Below are 10800 nucleotides of genomic sequence, written 5' to 3' on the forward strand. Positions count from 1 at the left end.
CCTCCATTGCCAATGCCCTCATCTTGGGATACACCCTCCAAATACAGAATTGATACTGTTGTTGTTGCTGTTGTTGTTGTTGTTAAGATGGAGTTTCCCTCTGTTGCCCAGGCTGGAGTGCAGTGGCAGGATCTCGGCTCACTGCACCATCCACCTCCTGGATTCAAGCCATTCTCCTGCCTCAGCCTCCCAAGTAGATGGGATTACAGGCGTGTGCCACCATACTCAGCTAATTTTTGTATTTTTAATAGAGATGGGGTTTCACCATGTTGACCAAGCTGGTCTCGAACTCCTAACCTCAAATGATTGCCCGCCTCAGCCTCCCAAAGTGCTGGGATTATAGGTGTGAGCCACTGCACCCGGCCTAGAATTGACACTTTTCTTGGTACCTACCTGATTTATTCATTTTCCCCCTTTGTATATCTCACTTGAAATCACATTATTTCCACTCAGTGGAAAATAATTCTGTTGGGTCATAGACGGACTCAAACAGAGAAACTAGAAAGAATCAGAAATTACTTACACCAGTGAAATGTCAGGCGGGTCTGCATGCCCCATTCTTCCAAGAACATTTTTGGTAATTCTGTAGAAGAAAGAGGATTGTGAAGGTTTTGTAAGTCTTTTTTTATTATTATTCTTTTCCTTCTTCTCCCAGATGATAAGAGCCCTCAACAGCCCTTTGTTGAAGAAGAATTTTCCAAGGCTACCAATTTGGATCTCAAAAGCCCAGATTCAAAGGGAACCTCAGTTTGCTGTCTAAAATAAGTGTCTGAATAGCTATCAGTTAAGGTACACACAGAGCAGATGGGAAATAGATAGCTACATTATAGATTGCTCTGTGAATTCAAGAGGTCTTTGACTGAGGACAATAGTAACACGAACAAATATTCAGGTTTTCAGTTACAGGCCAGCCAGAGGATCGAGCGAAAAAAAAAAAAATCAAATTAAATCTAATTCAATCAGCAACGCCAGCACCACTAATACAAAATGCATCACCACCAGATATGCTTCCCCAGGTTGCCTGGCCCAATTCTTGGAAATGTGGCTGGATTGAACCCAATATAATACTTCCAGGTATCTTTCTGGTTAAGTACAATGGGGTTTTATTGTTTCTAATTAAATAGGGTTGATTCACAATCCTCAAATGGTTCCCCTGTGCCTTTCACCAAATGAGAATCCTCTCAAGACTCTAGACACGTTATCAATAGGAAATGTACCCTATTAGTTATTTGAATGTTAGTGAATGCAAGTTCTGTGAAGAGAATGACCTGGAAAATAATCATCTGTCATCCATAATTGTGTTCTCAATCAATTGAAACCATTTAACACTGAGGTTTGGTTTTACCCATAATTGCTAGTGACTGTATTTTACTAAGTGAGGGGAAAAAAATCTATCTGTATCTATGTATCTTTTTGCTCAGATTAGCTGTCTCCTCAAATGTCCTATTTCAATTGAAGGCACCAACACATACCCAATCCATCATCTTTGACACCACCTTCTCCTCCTCCTCCTCTGTCACAGACACGTCCAACAACTAGTCACTAATCCTGTTAATTCCATTACCTACGTAGCTGTCATATTTATCCCTTTCTCTCCTTGGCACTGCTGCTTATCCTGTTCTAGTGGGAGTCGTCATGGTGGGTAACCAGAAAGGCATTCTGGGACATTCCCAGGTGAGAGGGAAGAACAAGTTAAGGGCAATAGGTTAGTAGTTTTGGAATTGGATTTAGGTGAAAAAGAATAAAACTTCTCAGAGATGGGATAGCAGTTTAAGTCGCTAAATGCCATAGATGTAACAGAAATGAATCCCATCCAGATGATAATGTTTAACTGAATTATCTGATTCAACAGGACTGGGCCAAGAAGGCATAATTCTGAACAGTAGTCATAGGCACAAGTGCTAAATGAAAGTCTAAACCATGGCTTCAGATGTCCCTGTTTGGGTTCCAGTAAGACTAAATATGCAAAGCAGAATCCGGCAGATACAACAGCAAACAAATCAATCTAGATGTTGATCAGGCTTGGTGGCTCATGCCTGTAATCCCAGCACTCTGGGTGGTTGAAGAGGGAGGATCGATTTAGCCTAGGAGTTTAAGACCAGCCTGGGCAACCCATTGTGAGACTCAGTCTCCACAAAACTATTTTTTAAAAAAAATTAGCCAGGGGTGGTGGTGTGTGTTTGTAGTCCCAGCTACTTGGGCGACTGAGGTAGGAGAATCGCTTGAGCTCAGGAGTTTGAGGCTACAGTGAGCCATGATGGTGCCACTGCACTCCAGCCTGGGAAAACAGAGCAAGACCCTGTCTCAAAACAACAACAACAACAACAAAAAATTAAACAGCTAGATGTCAAACTCAGATTTAATGGTCTCTTTGTAAAGGACAAGCATTGAAACTATTTTATATACATAGAAGCTCCTAATAAAGATCTCAATGGTCATTCATTCCCCAAGGAAGAAACAATCAACAAATTTATTCATGATCTTCCTGCTTTCTTATCTGAATTGATGTATACAAAGCACTGAACCTTGGTGTGGACAATTATTGATTACGTGTAACTGGAATTGTATTTAAATTTCTCATCTCACTTTTATTCTAAGGAAGGCATTCTACTAACCCTCTCAAGTGCTGATGACTATAATCTAGCCATCATAATAATAATAATTACAATAATGATAATAACAATATACTTGTCTCACCCTTTACAGTTTATAAAATCCATTCCAAGATGCGTTCACATGTATTATCTCACACATAAAAGGGTATTTTTCTACATTAACGGGGATTGGTCTTGAGAGTAAAAAGCATAAACAAAGCGCGTGATCATTTATGAATTAGCATTTCAGGGTCTTTGTGGCAGGTCCCGTCTGTGCGCCTCCCGCATCTCTTTGGATTCTATTACTATTTCTGTGCACACCAGCATCTTTGCTGACTGGCTGACCTGAGGCTGCCAGAACACATTCAGCCCATATGTAAGAGATGAAAGTGGCTGGAAATTGACATCTTCTGGAATATTCATATTTTGTAACCAATAGCTGATGGGTGGGGGATATAAATACCCCAGCTCCTTTGCCCCTTGGCTAGGATAATCCTAAAGTGTGTGTTTTATGGTATTTTCTGAAGCTTCCTTGCAGGATTATGCTTCAGGTGCCAACAACAGTAGCTAGGGTTTCTGACTGTTTCTTTCCCTCCCTGTGTCTCCTCCACGTTATCCTTTTATGCCTCTGCAACTCCCAAATAAACTGTGCATCCTCAATCCTCCTCTTATGAACTGCTTCTGATGATAATGATCTTAAGACAGTGTATATATCATTCCATCAAGACAGGTACTTGGATGTTCATTGCTGCGCTATTCACAATAGCAAAGACATGGAATCAAACCAGGTGCCCATCAATGGTAGACTGAATACAGAAATTGTGGTGCATATACACCATGAAATACTGCACATGTCCTATAGGACAGAATTTCATTCTTTCTTATGGCTGTGCAGAATTCCATGGTGTATATGTACCAGCAACATGGATGCAGCTGGCAGTCATAATCCTAAGTAAATTAATGCGGTAACAGAAAAACAATTACCACATGTTCCCACTTATAAATGGGAGCTAAGAATTTGAGCACACATGGACATAAACATGATAACAATAGATACTGTGGACTACTAGAGGATGGGAGAATGGGTTAAAAACTGGTTATCTGCCTATTGAGTGCTATGCTAACTGTCTGAGTGACGAGATCTATATTTCAAACCTCAGCATCACACAATATTCCCGTAAAACAAATCTGCACATGTACTCACTGTGCCTAAAATAAAAGTTGAGGCTGGGCACAGTGGCTCATGCCTGTAATCCCAGGACTTTGGGAGGCCAAGGCAGGTGGATCACCTGAGGTCAGGAATTCGAGACCAGCCTGGCCAACATGGTGAAACCCTGTCTCTACTAAAATACAAACATACAAAAAATACAAAAGCCAGGTGTGGTGGTGGGCGTCTATAATTCCAGTGACTTGGGAGGCTGAGGCAGGAGAATCACTTGAACCCAGGAAACAGAGATTGCAATGAGCCAAGATTGCGCCACTGCACTCCAGCCTGGGAGACAGAGCCAGACTCAGTCTCAAAAAAAATAAAATAAAATAAAAAGTTGAATTTATTTTTTTTTAAAGTAACCATGAACATTCTGATTCAATGCATGGTATGTGGCATACAAACAAAAAAGTCATCTAAACTGAACAACATTAATATCCATTGAGGAATCAATTTTGTTTTTAAGAAAGTATTCCACCTATCTGTAATAAGGTAGTTGCTGCTATTATCATGCATTTGTCATCACAGTTCAAGTCCTGACCCCTGAACTGACAGTATGCTGGACACTGTGAGTAAAAATTAAGTGACCGACTTTGCCTTTCCAGTGACCAGAAATTCACATCTTCCCAAATGTTCATTTTGTAACCAATGAATGATGGATGTGGGGATATAAATGCCTCAGCTCCATTCATCCCTTGGCTAAGACAATCCTGAAGTGTGTGTTTTACGTATTTCCTAAGGCTTCCCTGCAGGATTAAGTTTCAGTTGCCCACAACAGTAGCTTTACATTCTGGGCTGGCAGTGGGAGCTCACGCCTGTAATCCCAGCACTTTGGGAGGCCAAGGCCAGGGGATCACTTGAGCCCAGGAGCTTGAGACCAGGCTGAGCAACATAGGGAGATTTCATCTTAGTCTTTATAAAATAAAATAATAAAACAAAAAATTAGCTGGGCATAGTGGCATGCTCCTACAGTCCCACCTACTCGGGAGGCTGAGACAGGAGGATCGCTTGAGCCCAGGAGTTTGAGACTGCAGTGGGTTCCAATTGTGCCACTGCACCGCATCCTAGGTGACAGAGTAATAGCAGGTCTATAAAAAAACCAGGCCGGGCACAGTGGTTCACGCCTGTAATCCCGGCACTTTTGGAGGCAGAGGCAGGTAGATCACCTGAGATCAGGAGTTTGAGACCAGCCTGGCCAACATGATGAAACCCCATCTCTACTAAAAATACAAAAATTAGCTGGGTATGGTGGCAGGCACCTGTAACCCCAGCTACTCGGTGGGGTTAGGCAGGAGAATCGCTGGAACCCAGGAGGCAGAGGTTGCAGTGAGCCGAGATTGTGCCTTTGCACTCCAACCTGGGAAACAAGAGCGAAACTCCAACTCAAAAAACAAAACAAAACAAAAAAAAACCACCCAGAGTTTCTGTTCTGGTGGTTAAAGAAGGACAGCAAAACAAAGCGTCTATTCACTGTGCAACAGTGATTTCAAGCTGGTGTTGTAAAGAGAAAGGAAAGACTTATTACTTTCCAGTGATTTTCTTAAGGTGTGACCAGACTTGGAAACACAAGAAAACAGCTCAGCTGGGGAAATGACCACCTCCCACAGATTGCATTACAGCCAAGGAAAGGGCAACTGTTTGGGGGTTTAATGCACCATCAGAAGAATGTGTGTCAGTATGACGTCATCTTGCAATTGAAAACAAAAGGAGAAAACCAGGCGTGCTGATCTTAGCAAATCCTTAGAGATCTCAGCTTTTGTCACAAACCTTGTTTGTCGTATCAGAAAAATTGATGCCTTGCAACCAGTTCTTGTAAGATCTGTCTCTGAAGACGGAGTGGAAATAGATAGATCAAGTTCCAAGCATGTTTTGTTGAAAGATAACAAACATTTTTCACAACAATGAAGCAAAGAACAAACAACAGTGTTCCCTCCAATCTCCATATCTCTGATTCACAGAATGGTTGTTGAGATGCTCACTTAAGTGTAAAATCGGCTGTCCCCACCTCCTCTTTCCATTTTCAAACATGAGCAAGATAATCCAAGAACAAAAGAAAAAAGACAGCATTTCTTAATACCCTTGATAACAAACAGATACAACTTATTTCTCTAAGGAGCTCTACAGGACAAATACATTAAGAGTTTCCAGAAGAATTGTGATAAGCTGATGGCAGATTCAACACTGATTGTTAATAGGTTTTGTCTAAGATCAGTCAACTACATAGGATAAGAGCAGAAATTTAAATAGCAGGCTGGAATTCTTAGGAGCTGTCCGCTCATTTTCTAGACAGCCGCGTTCTGCAAACCTCCTGTTGTGCAGTGTGATTCCTTTTAGCCCTCAGAATGGTTTCTATTATAGATACATAGGCAGACAGCAAGATCTCAGAGAACAAGCAGGCTGTGAGATCCTTCCAGCCAGCAAGGGGCTATTGATCCTCACAGAATTTCCTTTGGTCTGGCAGGATGATTCTCATGTGCCCTAGGGGTGACCCAGGACATGTGGAAAGAGAAGCAAGCCCTCAAAACCAAACACAGACATTATAAGACAAGAAGACTACAGACCAATATCTCTTATGAACATATATGCAAAAATCCTCAACAAAATATTAGCACACAGAGTTCAACAAAGTATGAAAAGCATTATGCACCATGACCAGGTGAGATTTCTCCCAGCTATGCAAGGCTAATTCAGCATTCAAAAGTTAATTTTTGTGGCCGGGGGCGGTGGCTCACACCTGTAATCCCAGCACTTTGGGAGGCCGAGGCAAGTGGATCATCTGAGGTCAGGAGTTCGAGACCAGCCTGGCCAACATCGCGAAATCCCATCTCTACTAAAAATACAAAAATCAGCCAGGCGCAGTGGCACACGCCTGTAATCCCAGCTACTCAGGATGCTGAGGCAGGAGAATTGCTTGAACCCAGGAGGCAGAGGTTCCAATGAGCCAAGATCGTGCCACTGGACTCCAGCCTGGGCAACAGAGTGAGATTTTGTCTCAAAACTAAAAATAAATAAATACATAAAAATTAATTTGTGTAATCCACTGTATTAACAGGCTGAAGAAGACAAATCATGTGATCCTATCAACAGATGCGGAAAAAGCATTTAACAGCAGCTGACATCCATTCATGATCAAAGCGCTTGGTAAACTAGGGACAGATGGGAACTTCCTCAAGTTAGTGAAGGTCATCTACAAAAAACCTAGAGTGAGCATCACACATAACGAGGAGAAACTCAAAACTTTCCCTGTAAGATCAAGAACAAGGCACCACTGCCTTTAAACATCACATACGGGTATCTATGTTGGCAAATAAGAATAAAAATGGCTTTGTTTACAGATGGTGTGGTTGTCGATGCAGAAAATCTGAAACTTTTTTCTAAAAAAACTTCCTGGTGGTCTATGCAGAAAATCTGAATTTTTTTTTTTCTAAAAAAACATCCAGAACAACTTCCAGTCCTGCAAACTCCAAGTATGGTATGTTCCCTATACAGATCTACCATTTTTTATTTTTTACAACACATTTTAATTGTACCTTTTCTACATACAGATATGTTTAGATACACTAGTGCTTACCTTTGAATTGCCTGCAGTGTTCAATACAGTCCCATCTTGTACAGGTCTGTAGCTTAGGAGTAATAGGCTAGACCATATACCCTAGACACATAGTAGGCTATGCTGTCAAGGTTTGTATAAGTACATTCCATGATGTTCACACAATGACAAAATCACCTAAAGGCACATCTCTCAGAACCTATTCCCGTCATTAGGTGATACATAACTGTATTTCTTCAAATAACCTTGAAAAACCTATATCCACCTAAAAACCTGCATGTGGTTGCTTATACAAGCTTTATTCATAATTGCCAAAACTTGGAAGCAACCAAGACATCCCTCAGCAGGTGATGGATAAATAAACTGTAATATATCCAGACAATAGAATATTATTCAATGCTAAAAAGGAAATGAGCTATCACACCATAAAAACACATGGAAGAAACTAAAATGCACATTGCTAAGTGAAAAAAGTCAATCTGAAAAGGCTATAGTACTGTATACTTACAACTCTATGACATCCTGGAAAAGGTGAAATTATGGAGACAGTAAAAAGATCAGTTGTTTCCAGGGGCTAGGGGGAAGGGAGGTGTATGAATAGGCAGAGTAGCGAGGCTTTTTAGGGGAGTGAAACTATTTTTTTTTTTTTTTTTTTTTGAGACGGAGTTTCACTCTTGTTGCCCAGGCTGGAGTGCAATGGCACGATCTAGTCTCACTGCAACCTCCGCCTCCTGGGTTCAAGCGATTCTCCTGCCTCAGCCTCTGAAGTAGCTAGGATTACAGGCATGTGCCACCACGCCCGGCTAATTTTGTATTTTTAGTAGAGACAGGGTTTCTCCATGTTGGTCAGGCTGGTCTTGAACTCCCGACCTCAAGTGATCCGCCTGCCTCGGCCTCCCAAAGTTCTGGGATTACAGGCATGAGCCACTATGCCAGGCTGAAACTATTCTAATGATACTACAATGGTGGATACATTACACATCCTTCAACACCCACAGGATGTATAACACCAAGAGTAAATCTTAATTTACACTGTGGCCTTTGGGTGCTAATGATGTGCCATTTTAGGCTCACCGACTCTAAGAAATGCCCAACTGTGATAGGGGATGTCAATAGCAGGGAAGTAATGCAAGGGTGAGATAGAGGTATATGGTACCTCTGTGTCTTTCATTCAATTTTGCTGTGAACTTAAAACTGCTCTAGAAATAAAGTCTATTAAAATAGAAAAAGAGTTTTGCACACAAACATGCAGATCTCTCTCCAAAATTATCCCCACCCAAGAATTTGACTGTAGTCCATGACTCCACCAAGTCTTCACCTCCAATTCTCCATTAATTTATTCCAGTTAGGCTTTTGCTTCTCCTCTTCTGCAGAAACTTCTCTTGTGAAAGTCGTTAATGACCTCCATGTTGCTAATCACAACGACCCATTCTCAGTCTGCATTGTACGTCGTGAATCAACAGCATTTGTCAGTTATCCTCTTCCTTCTCATCAATTTACTTTCTTTACTTGGCTTCCAAGACACCAGATGCTCCAGGTTTCCTCACACTGTGCCCCTCCCACTTCCTTTGTTGGATTTTATTTTTTCCCAAACTTTTTTAAAATAATTTTTTTGATTTTTGATTTTCGTGGGTGCATAGTAGGTATATATATTTATGGGGTACTTGAGATGTTTTGATACAGAGATGCAATGCTGAATAACCACATCATGGAGAACGGGGCATCCATTCCCTCAAGCACTTATTTTTTGTGTTGTAAACAATCCAATTATGCTCTTAGTTATTTTAAAATGTACAATTAAGTTACTATTGGCTATAGTCTCCCTGGTCTGCTATCAAATAGTAGGTCTTATTGTAAGTCTTATTCATTCGTACTATTTTGTTTTCTTTTTTTTTTCTTTCTTTCTTTCTTTTTTTTTTTTTTGAGATGGAGTCTTGCTCTGTCACCCAGGCTGGAGTGATATGGCACAATCTCAGCTCACTGTAACCTCTGCCTCCTGGATTCAAGTGATTCTCCTGCCTCAGCCTCCTGAGTGGCTGGGATTACAGGTGCCTGACAACATGCCCAGTTAATTTTTGTGTTTTTAGTAGAGATGGAGTTTCACCAACTATTTTCTTTTAGTACCCAATAACCATCCCCCTACCCCCTCAGCCCCCACTACCCTTCCCAGCCTTTGGTAACCAACCTTCCACTCTCTATGTCCATGAGTTCAATTGTTGTAATGTTCAAGCATCACTAATAAGTGAGAACGTGTGATGCCTGTCTTTCTGTGCCTTGCTTATTTTACTTAACGTAATGATGTTATGTTGCAAATGACATGTTGTTGCAAATGACAGACTCTTGTTCTTTTTTTTTTTTTTTTTGGAGATGGAGTCTTGCTCTGTTGCCCAGGCTGGAGTGCAGTGGCGTGATCTCGGCTCACTGCAAGCTCCGCCTCCCTGGTTCACGCCATTCTCCTGCCTCAGCCTCCGGAGTAGCTAGGACTACAGGCGCCCACCACCACACCCGGCTAATTTTTTGTATTTTTACTAGAGACGGGGTTTCACGGTGTTAGCCAGGATGGTCTCGATCTCCTGCCCTCGTGATCTGCCCGCCTCGGCCTCCCAAAGTGCTGGGATTACAGGCATGAACAACAGCACCCGGCCTTTTATTCTTTTTTATGGCTGAATAGTACTCCATTGTGTATATGTACCATATTTTCTTTATCCATGCATCTGTTGATGGATGCTTAGGTTGCTTTCACATCTTGGCTCTCATGAACAGTGCAACAAACGTGGGAGTACAGATATCTCTTTGATATACTGAGTTCCTTTCTTTTCAGTACATGCCTAGAAGTGGGAATGCTGGATCATATGGTAGCTCTATTTTTATATTTTTGAGGAAAGTGGAAACTGTTCTCCATAGTGGTTGTACTAATTTACATTCCCACCAACAGTGTACAAGGGTTCTATTTTTCTCCTCATCCTCGCCGGTATTTGTTATTGCCTGTCTCTTGGATAAAAGCCATTTTAGCTAGGGTACCAAACTCAAAAGATTAGAGCACGCCAAGTCTCAGTCTTTTTAGTCTCTTTTCTCTACAGTTAGTCCAGGCCTCAGAGATTTAATATGTCAACAACTCGCAAATGCAAAACTCTCATCCAAACCTCTCTCCAGAATTCCAAATCTTTCTGCATATTTTGTTGGATCTACCACTTCATTGTGTCTAGAATCTGATTGTTTATCACCACCCAGTCTGAATCATCATCATCTTAGCATTGTAACTGGTCTTCCTGTTTCTAGTCTCCGTAGAGGACCCTTGACATAAGTAACTCCATCTTAGAAGAAGACTCCATCTTACATTGCAAAAAGCAACTTGCCATCAGGAACCAGATGTTTTGCCTAATCAGTAAAGACTGCATCTAACCAGGTAAAGACATAATCAACCACACTTTCCACTGTCAGTCCTCACC

The 10800-nt window shown here is 41.4% G+C and overlaps 1 long non-coding RNA gene across 1 annotated transcript in view; it reads left to right on the forward strand.

The window, feature by feature from the left end:
* Nucleotides 1-10800, forward strand: part of LOC117072990 — a 47953-nt gene that overhangs the window by 14541 nt on the left and 22612 nt on the right. The window lies entirely within an intron of this gene.

Source organism: Trachypithecus francoisi, unplaced genomic scaffold, assembly GCF_009764315.1.
Source record: "Trachypithecus francoisi isolate TF-2019V2 unplaced genomic scaffold, Tfra_2.0 Lachesis_group4, whole genome shotgun sequence".
Classification (NCBI taxonomy): Eukaryota; Metazoa; Chordata; class Mammalia; order Primates; family Cercopithecidae; genus Trachypithecus; species Trachypithecus francoisi.